Source organism: Schistocerca piceifrons, chromosome 2 (genome assembly GCF_021461385.2).
Source record: "Schistocerca piceifrons isolate TAMUIC-IGC-003096 chromosome 2, iqSchPice1.1, whole genome shotgun sequence".
NCBI classification, from domain to species: domain Eukaryota; kingdom Metazoa; phylum Arthropoda; class Insecta; order Orthoptera; family Acrididae; genus Schistocerca; species Schistocerca piceifrons.
The window spans coordinates 144,427,485-144,440,377 of NC_060139.1; the positions used below are offsets into that span (position 1 = coordinate 144,427,485).

Genomic DNA, 12,893 nt, shown 5'->3' on the forward strand with positions numbered 1-12,893 from the left:
GTTGACAGATGTGAAAATTACCGAACCATTAGTTTAATAAGTCACAGCTGCAAAATACTAAAGCGAATTCTTTACAGACGAATGGAAAAACTGATAGAAGCCGACCTCGGGGAAGATCAGTTTGGATTCCGTAGAAATGTTGGAACACGTAAGGCAATACTGACCCTACGACTTACCTTAAAAGAAACATTAAGGAAAGGCAAACCTATGTTTCTAGCATTTGTAGACTTAGAGAAAGCTTTTGACAATGTTGACAGGGAGCGAAATGCTATTTACAGATTGTACAGAAACCAGATGGCAGTTATAAGAGTCGAGGGGTATGAAAGGGAAGCAGTGGTTGGGAAGGGAGTGAGACAGGGTTGTAGTCTCTCCCCGATGTTATTCAATCTGTATATTGAGCAAGCAGTGAAGGAAACAAAAGAAAAGTTCGGAGTAGGTGTTAAAATCCATGGAGAAGAAATAAAAACTTTAAGGTTCGCCGATGACATTGTAATTCTGTCAGAGACAGCAAAGGACTTGCAAGAGCAGTTGAACGGAATGGACAGTGTCTCAAAAGGAGGATATAAAATGAACATCAACAAAAGCAAAACGAGGGTAATGGAACGTAGTCGAATTAAGTCGGGTGATGCTGAGGGAATTAGACTAGGAAATGAGACACTTAAAGTAGTAAAGGAGTTTTGCTATTTGGGGAGTAAAATAACTGACGATGGTCGAAGTAGAGAGGATATAAAATGTAGACTGGCAATGGCAAGGAAAGCGTTTCTGAAGAAGAAAAATTGGTTAACATCGAGTATAGATTTAAGTGTAGATTGAAGTATAGATTTAAATGTCAGGAAGTCGTTTCTGAAAGTATTTGTATGGAGTGTAGCCATGTATGGAATGAAACATATATGCAGATTGAATAACATCGGGGAGAGGCTACAACCCTGTCTCACTCCCTTCCCAACCACTGCTTCCCTTTCATATCCCTCGACTCTTATAACTGCCATCTGGTTTCTGTACAATTTGTAAATAGCCTTTCGCTCCCCAAAGATAAGGGAAATAAGAGCTCGTACTGAGGCGTTCAGACAGTCGTTTTACCCTCGCGCGATCCGCGAGTGGAACAGAGGGGTCAAAATATGACTCTGGTGCGAATTGTGCCCTCTGCCACACACCTCTTGGTGGGTAGCGGAGTATATACGTAGATGCAGATGTAGATGTAAGTCTACGGCGAACATCTACAGCGTAGGCTAGGCTGTTTCCGTGCGTGTGCCCGCCCGGTGGCCCGCGGACGGGTGCCCACGGTATATGATGGGCGGTCTGGCCAAACAGCTATGTGGACAGGCTTGCAGCTCTGCCGTAACCCACCGATTGTACTAAACTGACCGAGCGACCGACCGCGGGCAGGCTCACACATGCTCTTGTAATAGCACCTTATGGTCGATATCCTATATAATCTGTGCCTAGCCGCAGGCGAGCTCTCGGGCACCCGTAAGCGCCCGTGCGTTGTGGGGCGGATTTGGAACAGCCTGGTTACTCGGTGTTTTTCTTCATTACATATAAATTGAAGTTGGTGGAGGCAGGTACTTTAATCACCGAGCCGTCCGAGACCCAGTGATATCGTAACTGCACGGACAATCTCGACACGCCTCACCGCCAACCCACACTCCCACAGAGCGGCACCTATTCGCAGCTCCTGTCCATTTCCTCCATGTTCGCTACTTTACTTTGAGATTCCCGCAGGAGGTCGGACGTGCTTGTGTCCGTAACAGACACCACGCATCCATATAATTTACCTGCCTTACCAAATTCAAAGTTTCAGTCAGAGGAAACTGCAGTCGTTTGCAGGGAGTAATTTTCCAAATAAGTCACCCAAGTATGCCTTTCACACAAACTCAAAGTCTCAGCCAACAATTTAGCAAGATTTTTGGAATGTGTGTTCTTATAGGACAACTATCCAAGGATTTCCACCCAATAATATCCAAACAGCAGGCTCTGTACACAATTTATTAAATTGCCAACGCTAAACTCTTTTAAGTAACAACAAATTCATCTAACTCAAAGAACTTAACAAATAGTTAAAAGAATGAGCTTTAGAAACAGTAACGGCAGCTTGCCACCATTAAATCAAAGAACCTTTTACAATAGTGCTTTTAGAGTTTACCCAAGAGACCAAAACCGATAACAGCTTGGCAATACAATTTAAGATCATTTACATAAACCGTTAAGAATGATAATGACACTTGGCATCATAAAATCGGAATACATTAAGAGTAATGAACTTAAAAAAATAACAATAATGGCAACTTGGCACCATGAAATAAGAGAAATTTCTTCTGCAAGAATAAATTACAAAGCTTTTACTCCACAGACCAAGATCCAATACTAAGTTAACTTGGCATTAAAATTTAAAATCATTTATATAAAAAAATTTTGAGAAAGATAATGGCACTTGGCTTCATAAAATCAAAGAAGCGCCACACACAACCAATAAATATAATAACAAAATAATAATTTGATACAACCAAAGGGCAAGGGCAGCTCCCAACGAAATCACAGACGAGCGAGCTCTCAACACTTCGGTGCCTTCCCACTAAAAACGGTCCCCGAAATAAACCGCTGAGAGCTCCCCGACATGCCTCCCACAACTGCCCATCACTTACGCATCTTGGTTGTTCTGTAATACACGACAGATAATATCAACACAAGATAAAATTCAAAAATCAAATAACAATATAACATCCCGACAGCACATGATAACCACGGCGCCGGTAACTCGGGCGCTCTTAATAAGTGCCGGAGGCCAACACACAAAAATCTTAATGAACAATTCTCGCTTCTTAAAACAAAACAATAAAAGCCAAGCGCACATGATTAGTCAAACCACAGTCTTAGGAGTGCCTTAACGACACCAAACGCGACTATTCCACCAAGTTACTAATAATAGAGTGAGATAAAAATATACAACATACCACTAAATGCTGTTACACAAACCAAATTGACGAGATCGTGTTGTTCAGGTCCCAGAAGACCACATATACCAAGCAACAGTAATTCACTATACATATACTGTCCAAAACCGCCTTTCTTAGGCAGACTTTACCTAACACATCAAATGCCAAATATACCATACCATACATGAACGCCACTCCGGGCAGGTAATAGGAACCACCTACGTGAATTCCTTCAAAAAGGAACAAACAGGCACCACCAAAGGTAACGCTGAGCGGACCAGGTGGGCAACGACCCACTCAGTTGAGCAAATAAATTAATACCAACAAATACCGTAACGTGCCACACACACACAGCAAAAACTTCCAACAATGCCGTCCCATATCAGAATGAAGTTCAGAAACCGCTGCTGGAGCTTCCAGCGGAAAATCTGACGAGCCAACCGGGCCCACACCCTAACCTGGCAGACGACTCCAAAATTCAGCAACTAGTTGTCTACGGGCCAGAGTATCACAGGACCCCATCGGACCACCACATCAGACAGGCAGGCAGAACAAGTACGCCGACTCCAATTTATCACCACCGCATGGCCAGCACAGCGGCGATTCGCCTCCGCCCCAGACCACTCTGCTCATATTCGAGGCACAACAACCTTAGCGCTCGTCACCAGCAGGTCAGGCAGAGCGAACATCACGTTCCGTGCAATACCCGGAAACCGACTACCCTCTCGCTTTCCGTCGGCCACCGCAAACACACGCCAGCGACGTAATAGCAAATCACCACCGGAGCGCCACCCGCACCAGAACAGCGAACTATAATCGATTATAGCGCGCGCTCTAAACAAGATCACACGATAGCGGCGCGCACCATATCAGTTTTGATTAAATTCGACACTGAAACTTCCTGGTACATTAAAACCGTGTGCCGGCTCGAGACTCGAACTCGGGACCTTTGTCTTTAGCGGTCAGTGGCTCTGCCGACTTTTTTTTCTTTTTGTATTTTTGTTCTTTATTGTTCATCGTATTTGGTCGTAGCGGACGTCACATGACACCCAGTGAAGTTCGTTGTTGATCCTTTGTTTCACTCAGTTTTTTAATTCAGAGGCCAGCTCTCTGACCGAACTTGCTGAGCTACCGTGTAGGCAGCCGATTGAGCTACCCAAGCACGACTCACGACTCTTCCTCACAGCTTTATTTCTACCAGTACCTCGTCTCCTCCTTTTGAAACTTCACAGAAGCTCTCCAGGTAGGAAGTTTCATATCAGTACACACTCAGCTGCAGTGTGAAAATCTCATTCTGGAAACATTCGACACTGTTAAACCGGAGCACTCGATCTACAGGGTGAACCTTAGTGAAACCGACAAGCTGCAGGAACGGATTCTTGACTAGAAATTGTAAAAAGAAAATGTCGTATGACCATGTGTCCGGAAATGGGCGGTGTGCGTGTAACGACAACAAATCATTCTGGAACGCAGTACAGACCTGCATCGCATCGGCGTCGCAAAAGATGTTCAATGTGGTATCCAGGGGATGTAGTGCACGCATACACTCGTCGCATTATGGGATGCCGTATTATTTCGTACGTAACAGTGCAAAAATCATGGACAAAATGCTTTCCGTAGAGGGAAACCCGTTGCTGATAGTCTTTGAGCTCGTTGCAGTTGGATAGTAGCGGTTGTCGTGCAGGATACACATAATCGTACTTTGGCCTACAGCATGTTGGCTCGTCACTTTACCTTGTACTAGGGTTCGTCACAATATCCTGTAGAACCCGGTCCCCCAGCTGTAATGTTCGTAGAGTCCACCGCCTTCCTGCGCATTCGTCTGTCTGGTTCAAATGGTTCTAAGCACTATGGGACTTAACATCTGAGGTCATCAGTCCCCTAGAACGTAGAACTACTTAAACCTAACTAACCTAAGGACATCACACACGTCAATGCCCTAGACATTATTCGAAGCTGCGACCCTAGCAGTCGCGCGGTTCCGGTCTGAAGCGCCTAGAACCGCTCTGCCACCGCGGTCGGCATTCGTCTGTCTAAAAGGAACCATGCTCACACACAATCCCAAAAAGGACATGAAATGTTGGATGACGTTGTCAGTGTCTGTGAGGGTATTTGTTTTAGTATAGCTGTGCTGCATCTTGACAATTTCCGTCTGCTTGATCGCACATATAACACCATCCCGGTTTGTTCCCGACATGATTACCGGACCATTCTGCTGCCTGCAGTACGTTGTTTCGATCACACAGCCTCCAGCACACAAAGAAAACACGGCATGTGGTCAGAGGACTTTTATTCTTCAGCGCTATGTACTGTTATATTCACATCTGACTGTATTCCAAGGACTTCACTTTTGACAGCTTACTACTTTCAGTGCTTCCATCTTTATAACCAGTGTCTTTTGCAAACGTAACGCATCGAATGCTTATATTGGGCCACTTGAAATCAACCCATCTTGTACAAGGTCTGGCAAAAGACCTCGCATATTTGGAGATGCCGCTGAGTGGGCTGTGGTGCGCATACTGACGTCGAGGGAGTATCAATCGGTAGCGGTATACCTGAGATTTTCGATACGTGCAGTACCCAGACCAGTTGAGCATCGTGCTTCTTTTGTGAACGAACATAGTCTTCGTAATGGTTGTTCTGTGATTACTAGTCAGCTAACATTTCACATTCGGTTCGGACTTGAGCGACATGATTCTGTTCCTGACGAAAAATCCATTCGATATGGGGTATCAGATTTCAAAGCATCAGGTTCTGCACAGAAAAGAAAATCTACCTGCCCATTTCAGACAGTAACAACGCCGGAAAATGTGGCACGTATGAGAGCGTCCGTTCAGCAATCATAAAAGCTTCAGCACTTAGGGATGCATCTGCCTTGGGACTGTCTGATAGGAGTGTAAAAAGAATCCCGCACAGATATCTTCACATGCACCACTAGAAATTTTGAGAGAGATGTTTCGTAGCCGTCTCTTCGTGAGGATACATCAGTGAGGATACATCACCTTGCCACGAGAGTCATCAGATTTATCCCCTTGTAATGTTTGTCTTTGAGGACACTGTAAGGCTAAAATGTACAAACAACGTTGGAAAACGTCCGGGAAAGGCTTCGTCAATGTGTCGACGACTGAAATTATAAATTTAAAACCCAGCTAGTGTTGTTGACAATTAAATTAATTTTCTCTGTATGTTTGTTTGTATGTTATTACTTTTTGAAAAAGGAAGATATTATTGACGGACCCTGTTCTCATACTGTATTTTGCTGGGTTAACATGTGTGATCCTTAGCTTTATAGGAATAGTCACTGAGATTGTAGTACTAGACGTATTGTATTGTATGGAACTGGGGGCCTATGAACGACGGAGAGGCTTTGTCGCCGCCGTAGCCCTCAGTAGTGGTTCACAACCCCACAACAGATTACAGTAGTCCACTCACCCCACCACCGCGCCACACCGAACCCAGGGTTATTATGAAGTTCTGCCCACAGTGCTCCCGCCCCCATCCCCACCCCCCTCAGACGAGTGCAAGCCCTGTGTTTGCGTGGTAGAATAAGTATGGTGTACGCGTACGTGGAGAAAGTGTTTGCGCAGCAATCGCCGACATAGTGTAACTCAGGCGGAATAAGGGGAACCAGCCTGCATTCGCCGTGGCAGATGGAAAACCGCCTTAAAAACCATCCACAGACTAGCTGGCACACCAGAGCTCGACACTAATCCGCCGGGCGGATTCGTGCCGGGGACCGGCACACCTTCCCGCCCGGAAAGCATTGCTTTAGATCGAACGGCTAACCGGGTGGGCTAGGATTAGGCCAAAGACACACTTATCCCTCTTTTCATTAGCAGATGCATGTACCTGGAAAATCTTCATGAGATGTACTCTAAAAGCAATATCATAAGACTTGTAAGCACAGGCAACACAGTACAAATTCTTTGAATGTAATTTATTCATTAATTATACATAATTACAAGGAGTTGAAAGTCCTCCAATAATAGTTTGTACAGACTGTATAATTTTACGATAGCACAAACTGGTTCTAAAATAACTAATTAGCCTTGATTTCGTAAAACTCTATTATTTACTGACCAGAACTTATTATGTAGCACTATGCGAAACAAAAGTATAGTTCGTCTTTACTGGCTGTTAATGTGACTAATTCCAAATCACCGGTTGAGAAAACAAAACCCCACACGGTATTAGAGAATACAATGAATGGAAATCACGCGCGATGCCTTAAATACGGCACACACGAAAGTTTCGAAGAGCAGTACGCAACGATCCGCTCGAAAACATAGTTCTAAGGCCTGTGAGACACTGAGACTTTTCCAGGTCCCCATCTAAATTGATGTCAAGTGACTAGGTTGGACGCTAGATGACTCTTCGGCATGTTACTATTGTAACAAGACTTAGGTTCTGATGATGACTCATAGGAGTCGAATCCGATAAACCGTTGCTATTGGATTCCTCCCAATGCGATCAACAGAACTGCGACTAAAGTGTAAGATCAGGGCTTAATCTCCTCTCGACGACGAAGTCAGAGGTGGAGCACAAGTTCGGATTGAGGAAGAACTTCGACTGTATCCTTTCAATGAAATCGTCACGGCATTCGCCTAAAGCGACTAACAGAAATTATTGAAACGGAAAATCTGGTTAGCCGAACTTCAACTTCAGTTGGTCATACCAATGGAGGTGTACTGAAGTGAATCTCTGTCAGGCATTCCCTCTTCCGTAAATATAAGACCCGCACCATTGAAGTCGACCCTCAGTGAAGATTGGAAGGAACGTAACTGAACCATTGGGAATTTGAAGCATTTCAGTTGTTGCTAAGATTGCAGAGTTGAAACACTAGTGCACACTATAGGCTGGTATATGGTTTCGGGTACCTGCACACAGCACACAGAAACAACAACAGCTAGTTACTACTCTGGTTGTATATATATTCTCACTAAGAATCACTGAAGATTAAATAAAGGAAATTCACTTCTCTTTATACACAAGATTTATTTCGCGTTACCATCACTGCCTTTCCGTTAATTCATTCAGATTAAATTTATTTTGTAGTCGCCAAACTCAAACATCAGATTCTGTAGCAGATGACATAGAAATCACTGATGATCCAGGTGTTGGACAAGTAGCAAATACGAATGCAGCAGATGGAAAAGTAGTCACCCCATAGAGACGTCACATTAACATCGACTAGGACAGTATATATCCCTGGAAATTGCCTCTGTTCGGCGAATTGAAGTTTATTCAGGCGTGGCACACCAAGTGAAGCCTCACACTGAGGATTAAATCCTGTATAACAGCCAAATTGCGGAGATGTGGGTTGTTACGTTTCATCCTCTGCTTCAAATAACCGCAGACAGTCTCCACAGGATCGTGTGCTGTAGTGGGGCTTCCGAGGTGTGACAGGTTGCGTGAGTGGTCGTCGAACCAGGAACGTATACTTACATGGCTATGAAGACGGCGGTTATGCTCTTGGAAGACGGTTGAGTCCACAACATACTCATCATGAAGACGTATGGGAAAGGGTAACTCTTGTATGAATGCAGAGTCTCGCGGCGATAACATTGAATAAAATGTTCTCGGGTTTCCAACCGCCTCAATTGCTTAAAACTACCGAGCTTTCGGCCAAGCACTCCTTGGCCATTGTCAAGTGGTATGACTGCCAGTGGGCTGTTGGTGCGCCCTTATATACGGTAACTGCCGGCTGTGACGTCACTGGTGCCCATGACATTGCCATATATGGGCATATTTTGAGTCGGCGTTCGATGTGTCCTTTTCAACCGCGCGATCGCTGGACCCCACGCAACGCTGAGCTGCAAGCCACCGTCTATATTCAGGGTGTTTGCGGTAATTTTTATTTCAATAGCTTCCTTTATTATTTTTTGAGGATATTGCCATAGATACTGCGCCATTGAAGCCGAAGTGCTTCTTTCGGTACGTTGACGACACGTTCGTCATTTGGCCACACGGACGCGAGATACTAGACAAGTTTTTGGAACACCTCAATGGCATCAACAGTAATATCCAGTTCACCACGGAGCTGGAAAAAGATAATGCATTGCACTTCCTCGACGTCCTTGTCCACCGTAAACGAAATGGGTGCCTTGGCCACAGGGCCTACAGAAAACCCACCCACACAGACCCGTACCTGCACGCCACCAGCCATCATCATCCAGCACAGAAGCGTACAGTATTACAAACATTGGTGCATCGTGCAAGAGTAATATCAGACGAAGATAACCTGCCCCATGAACTGAGCCACCTACACAAGGTTTTCAGAAATAACGGCTACAGCGCCCATCAAGTGAAAGAAGTGATTTCTGGGAGATATAAGAATAAGACCACCGACGAAAAGGAGGAAAAGAAACTTGCTTTGCTGCCATTCTGTGACTCTGTGTCGGGCAACATAAACCGCCTGTGGAAAAGACACAAGATCAAATCAATCTTAGGGCCTCCAACGAAAATTCGTCAATTACTGAGACCAGTTAAAGACGCAGTATGTCTCAGAACATCTGGAGTCTACGAAATACCTTGTGAGTGTTGCCAGAAGTACATCGGACAAACAGTGCGCACTGTGGAACAACGCAGGAAAGAACATGAGAGGTATTATCGCCTACGCTATCCAGAGAAATCTGCGTTAGCTGAGCATGCGTTAGAAAACGGTCACCACATAAAATTTGACGATACCTCTGTCGTGGCTCGCACTAACGGCTTCTGGGACAGTTTAATAAAGGAAGCTATTGAAATAAAAATTACCGCAAACACCCTGAATAGAGACGCTGGCTTGCAGCTCAGCGTTGCGTGAGCTCCAGCGATCGCGCAGTTGAAGAGGGCGCATCGAACGCCGACTCAAAACATAGCCATATATGGCAATTTCACGGGCACCAGTGATGTCACAGCCGGCAGCTAGCGAATATAAGGGCGCACCAACAGTTCACTGGCAGTCATAACACTTGACAATGGCCAAGGAGTGCTTGGCCGAAAGCTAGTGTAGTTTTAAGCAATTGACGCGGGTGGAAACCCTAGAACATTTTATTCAGGATAACTCTTAGTCACCGAGAACGCTGAAACTAACATTCCGGTGCATGTTCACAGTAACCTGCAATGTACACCGCCCACACTCGGTACACAGCCTTCAGTTGTTTTCCAACAACATATACCCGAGACCTCCACAAAGAATGAGGAGGATAACAGTTTCTTGTGAACCAGGAGATACATAAAAACCGGACTCGAATCATCTGTGGATGCAAATGTGATGTTTAACAGTTGTAATGCTTAACATCACTTCTTTAAGTAACTAATGCTCACACAATCTGATATGATGCTCCGTCCAGCTTCACAGCCATAGGCTCACTTATTTGCCATACTCGCCTATATGACTCGAGAGTGAGTAAACAGAACTATACAACCACATACAAAAACGCAGTTCCGTTTGTTACGGTAGTTCTGTATAATACAAATAACTTAGTTGATCAGGGCGGATCACTAACTCTCATCTTCAAAAATATTAAACGCTTAAATCACCATCCATTCCAGACCTAATTTTATTTGCCATATACACGTACAACCGGAGGAGGAGGAGATTAGTGTTTAATGTCCCGTCGACAACGAGGTCATTAGAGACGGAGCACAAGCTCCGATTAGGGTAGGAGTGAGAAGGAAAGCGGCTGTGCCCATGGAAATCGCGGGAAACCTAAACCAGGTTGGCTGGACGTGGGTTTGAACAGTCGTCCTCCTGAATGGGAGTCCAGTGGGCTAACCATTGCGCCAGTACGCTCTGTCGGGAACAACCACTGCTTGCCGGCTGCTCTGTTTCGCTAGTTACAAGCATCATGACGATAACGCTTTAATATTTAGGCTTTGCAGCCAGTGAACCGCACGAGCAAAATGCAGGCACGTTTATTGGTGATTTTCTGTGTGATGGCACAATCTCCACTAATGGCACACTATTATCGCCATATCATAATGCGGTTAATTAGAAACTACAAGCCTTTCAGGCTATCAGTGATAGTCCTTTATGAAATAATGAATTTTGACTTTAATTTGGTTATTGATTTTGTATGTGCCGCGAACACGTACGAGATGCCAAATAGACAGTAATGATGCTCCGGTGCCCAAAATTGCAGTTAGTTTAGAAAGTACTAATTTTCACTAATATGGAATTTACCGTTGTAGAGAAACTCTTTGTGCTAAGTCTGAATGACCCTTCGCGTATGAATACACCAGAGAAATTCTGGAAAAGTGGTTCTGGCTGTTAGAAGAAGTGAGTTTCTTGCAACCAAACTAAGCAGCGTGCCCAATGCTATCTTCATACGCAGTTTTTAGTTGGCTATGAAAATTCTCCACTCTCGAGTTTAGATGTGGAAAATGAATAAGCAGAATTGTACAACCAAATATGGGAATGAGTTTTCGTTTGCTCTCGTTTGCCCTCTGCGCTACCTGTCGTTATATGAGCTTTTAAACAGTCGCCACAGCAAGAGCTCTGCCTCACTGGTCCTTCTCTTGAAGTCAAGATGTGGTTTCGGTGGCTGGTATAGTAAGTGCCCAAACAAATGGTCCTACCATTTAGATACCATATTGGTACCATTTAACTAAGCGCTAAAGCACCAAACGGTCGATAATAGAATGCCGTTTGTCGGAGAAGCAATCACCGGTCTTATTGGTGGCTAGCTGCGAAAAATCAATTCATCCGCAATGATGATGACAATTCGTAATTACGATCGCCTTCAGACCGCTGACGCCTACATGCGCTCCACCCCCTCCCCTCCCCGCACTAAGATAATTAAGATAATCTGCAATCTGCCATTTTATGCGGCCACATCCCTTCAGTGGACAGTGTCTCTCGCTCACCCTCAGTTGCAATTTTTATTTCCTACATTTGTTTCTCTCCTCCGATTATTTAAGTTGTTTACTTGATTGGCCGAACGTAGTCTCCCTGACAAGTAATATCCGAGAATTTTTGTCACCAATTTCCGTGCCTATTTAAAACGTTCAAGCATTTGAGTTTCATTATTAACGTATTTTCGTTGATTCATCAGACTAAACCTACTGAACTGAGTCTGTAGTCGACTCTTATTCAAGTATATTTGTCTTATCCTGCCCCATCCTTAATCTGTCATCGCCCCTAGTGTACTGCAGTCAAGGTCGAATCAAGACTGCAGTAGAAGATGAATTCGATGCGTTAGGCGCGGTCAGGGCAGGGACTGGGATAGTGGGCGCTCGTTTCGAGGCCACACAGCTGGGAATGCAGACTCACCTCTTCTTTCGCCAATAGCACTCCTCTGTCATGTGTTGCTCCCTTCCACAACTTTCAGAAGTTTATTTCCAACAGGTACTAGAAAATACGTCCCTTGATGGGAAACTTATTAGTCCTTGTGCCCTGATGGGGAACTCACTAGTACTTAAGGTATCATCCTAGCCCTCGATAACACTTAGACTGACAAGTCCATCTTCTGTAGGCTAGATAAGGCCTCTTGGCATCAGTTCTGGTGTCCACAGTAGTGAAGAAGACGGACCTACGGGCGTGGCCAGGAGTACCATGTTAGGTTTTCACACAGTCTGCGACACCAGGATTATCGTATGCTATGAATTTTATCCATAGTGGATGCTGTTGAACTCCATGATTGTTCCTTTCCAGGGTGTAGAAAAATTTCCGCCACCAGTCACAATAACAGGTTATTTATTTGTCACACGACCGGTTTCGGGCTTGCGCCCATTCTCAGGTGTTATACATTCATGTACATGTTTATATTGCTGGAGATCACTGTATAAATAAAAAAAATATTTGCTTGTGACTAAACAGGTGCAAGTGGGACATCGCCACTTGTATCTGTTTAGTCACCAGCAAATAATTTTTTTTTGTATTATAGTGATCTCCAGCGATATAAACATGTACGTGAATGTATAAACACCTGAGGATGGGCGCAAGCCCGAAACCAGTCGTGTGACAAACAAATAACC

The 12,893-nt window shown here is 44.6% G+C and overlaps 1 protein-coding gene across 1 annotated transcript in view; it reads left to right on the top strand.

Moving 5' to 3' along the window:
* Positions 1 to 12,893, top strand: part of LOC124775204 (monocarboxylate transporter 12-like) — a 163,890-nt gene that overhangs the window by 129,338 nt on the left and 21,659 nt on the right. The window lies entirely within an intron of this gene.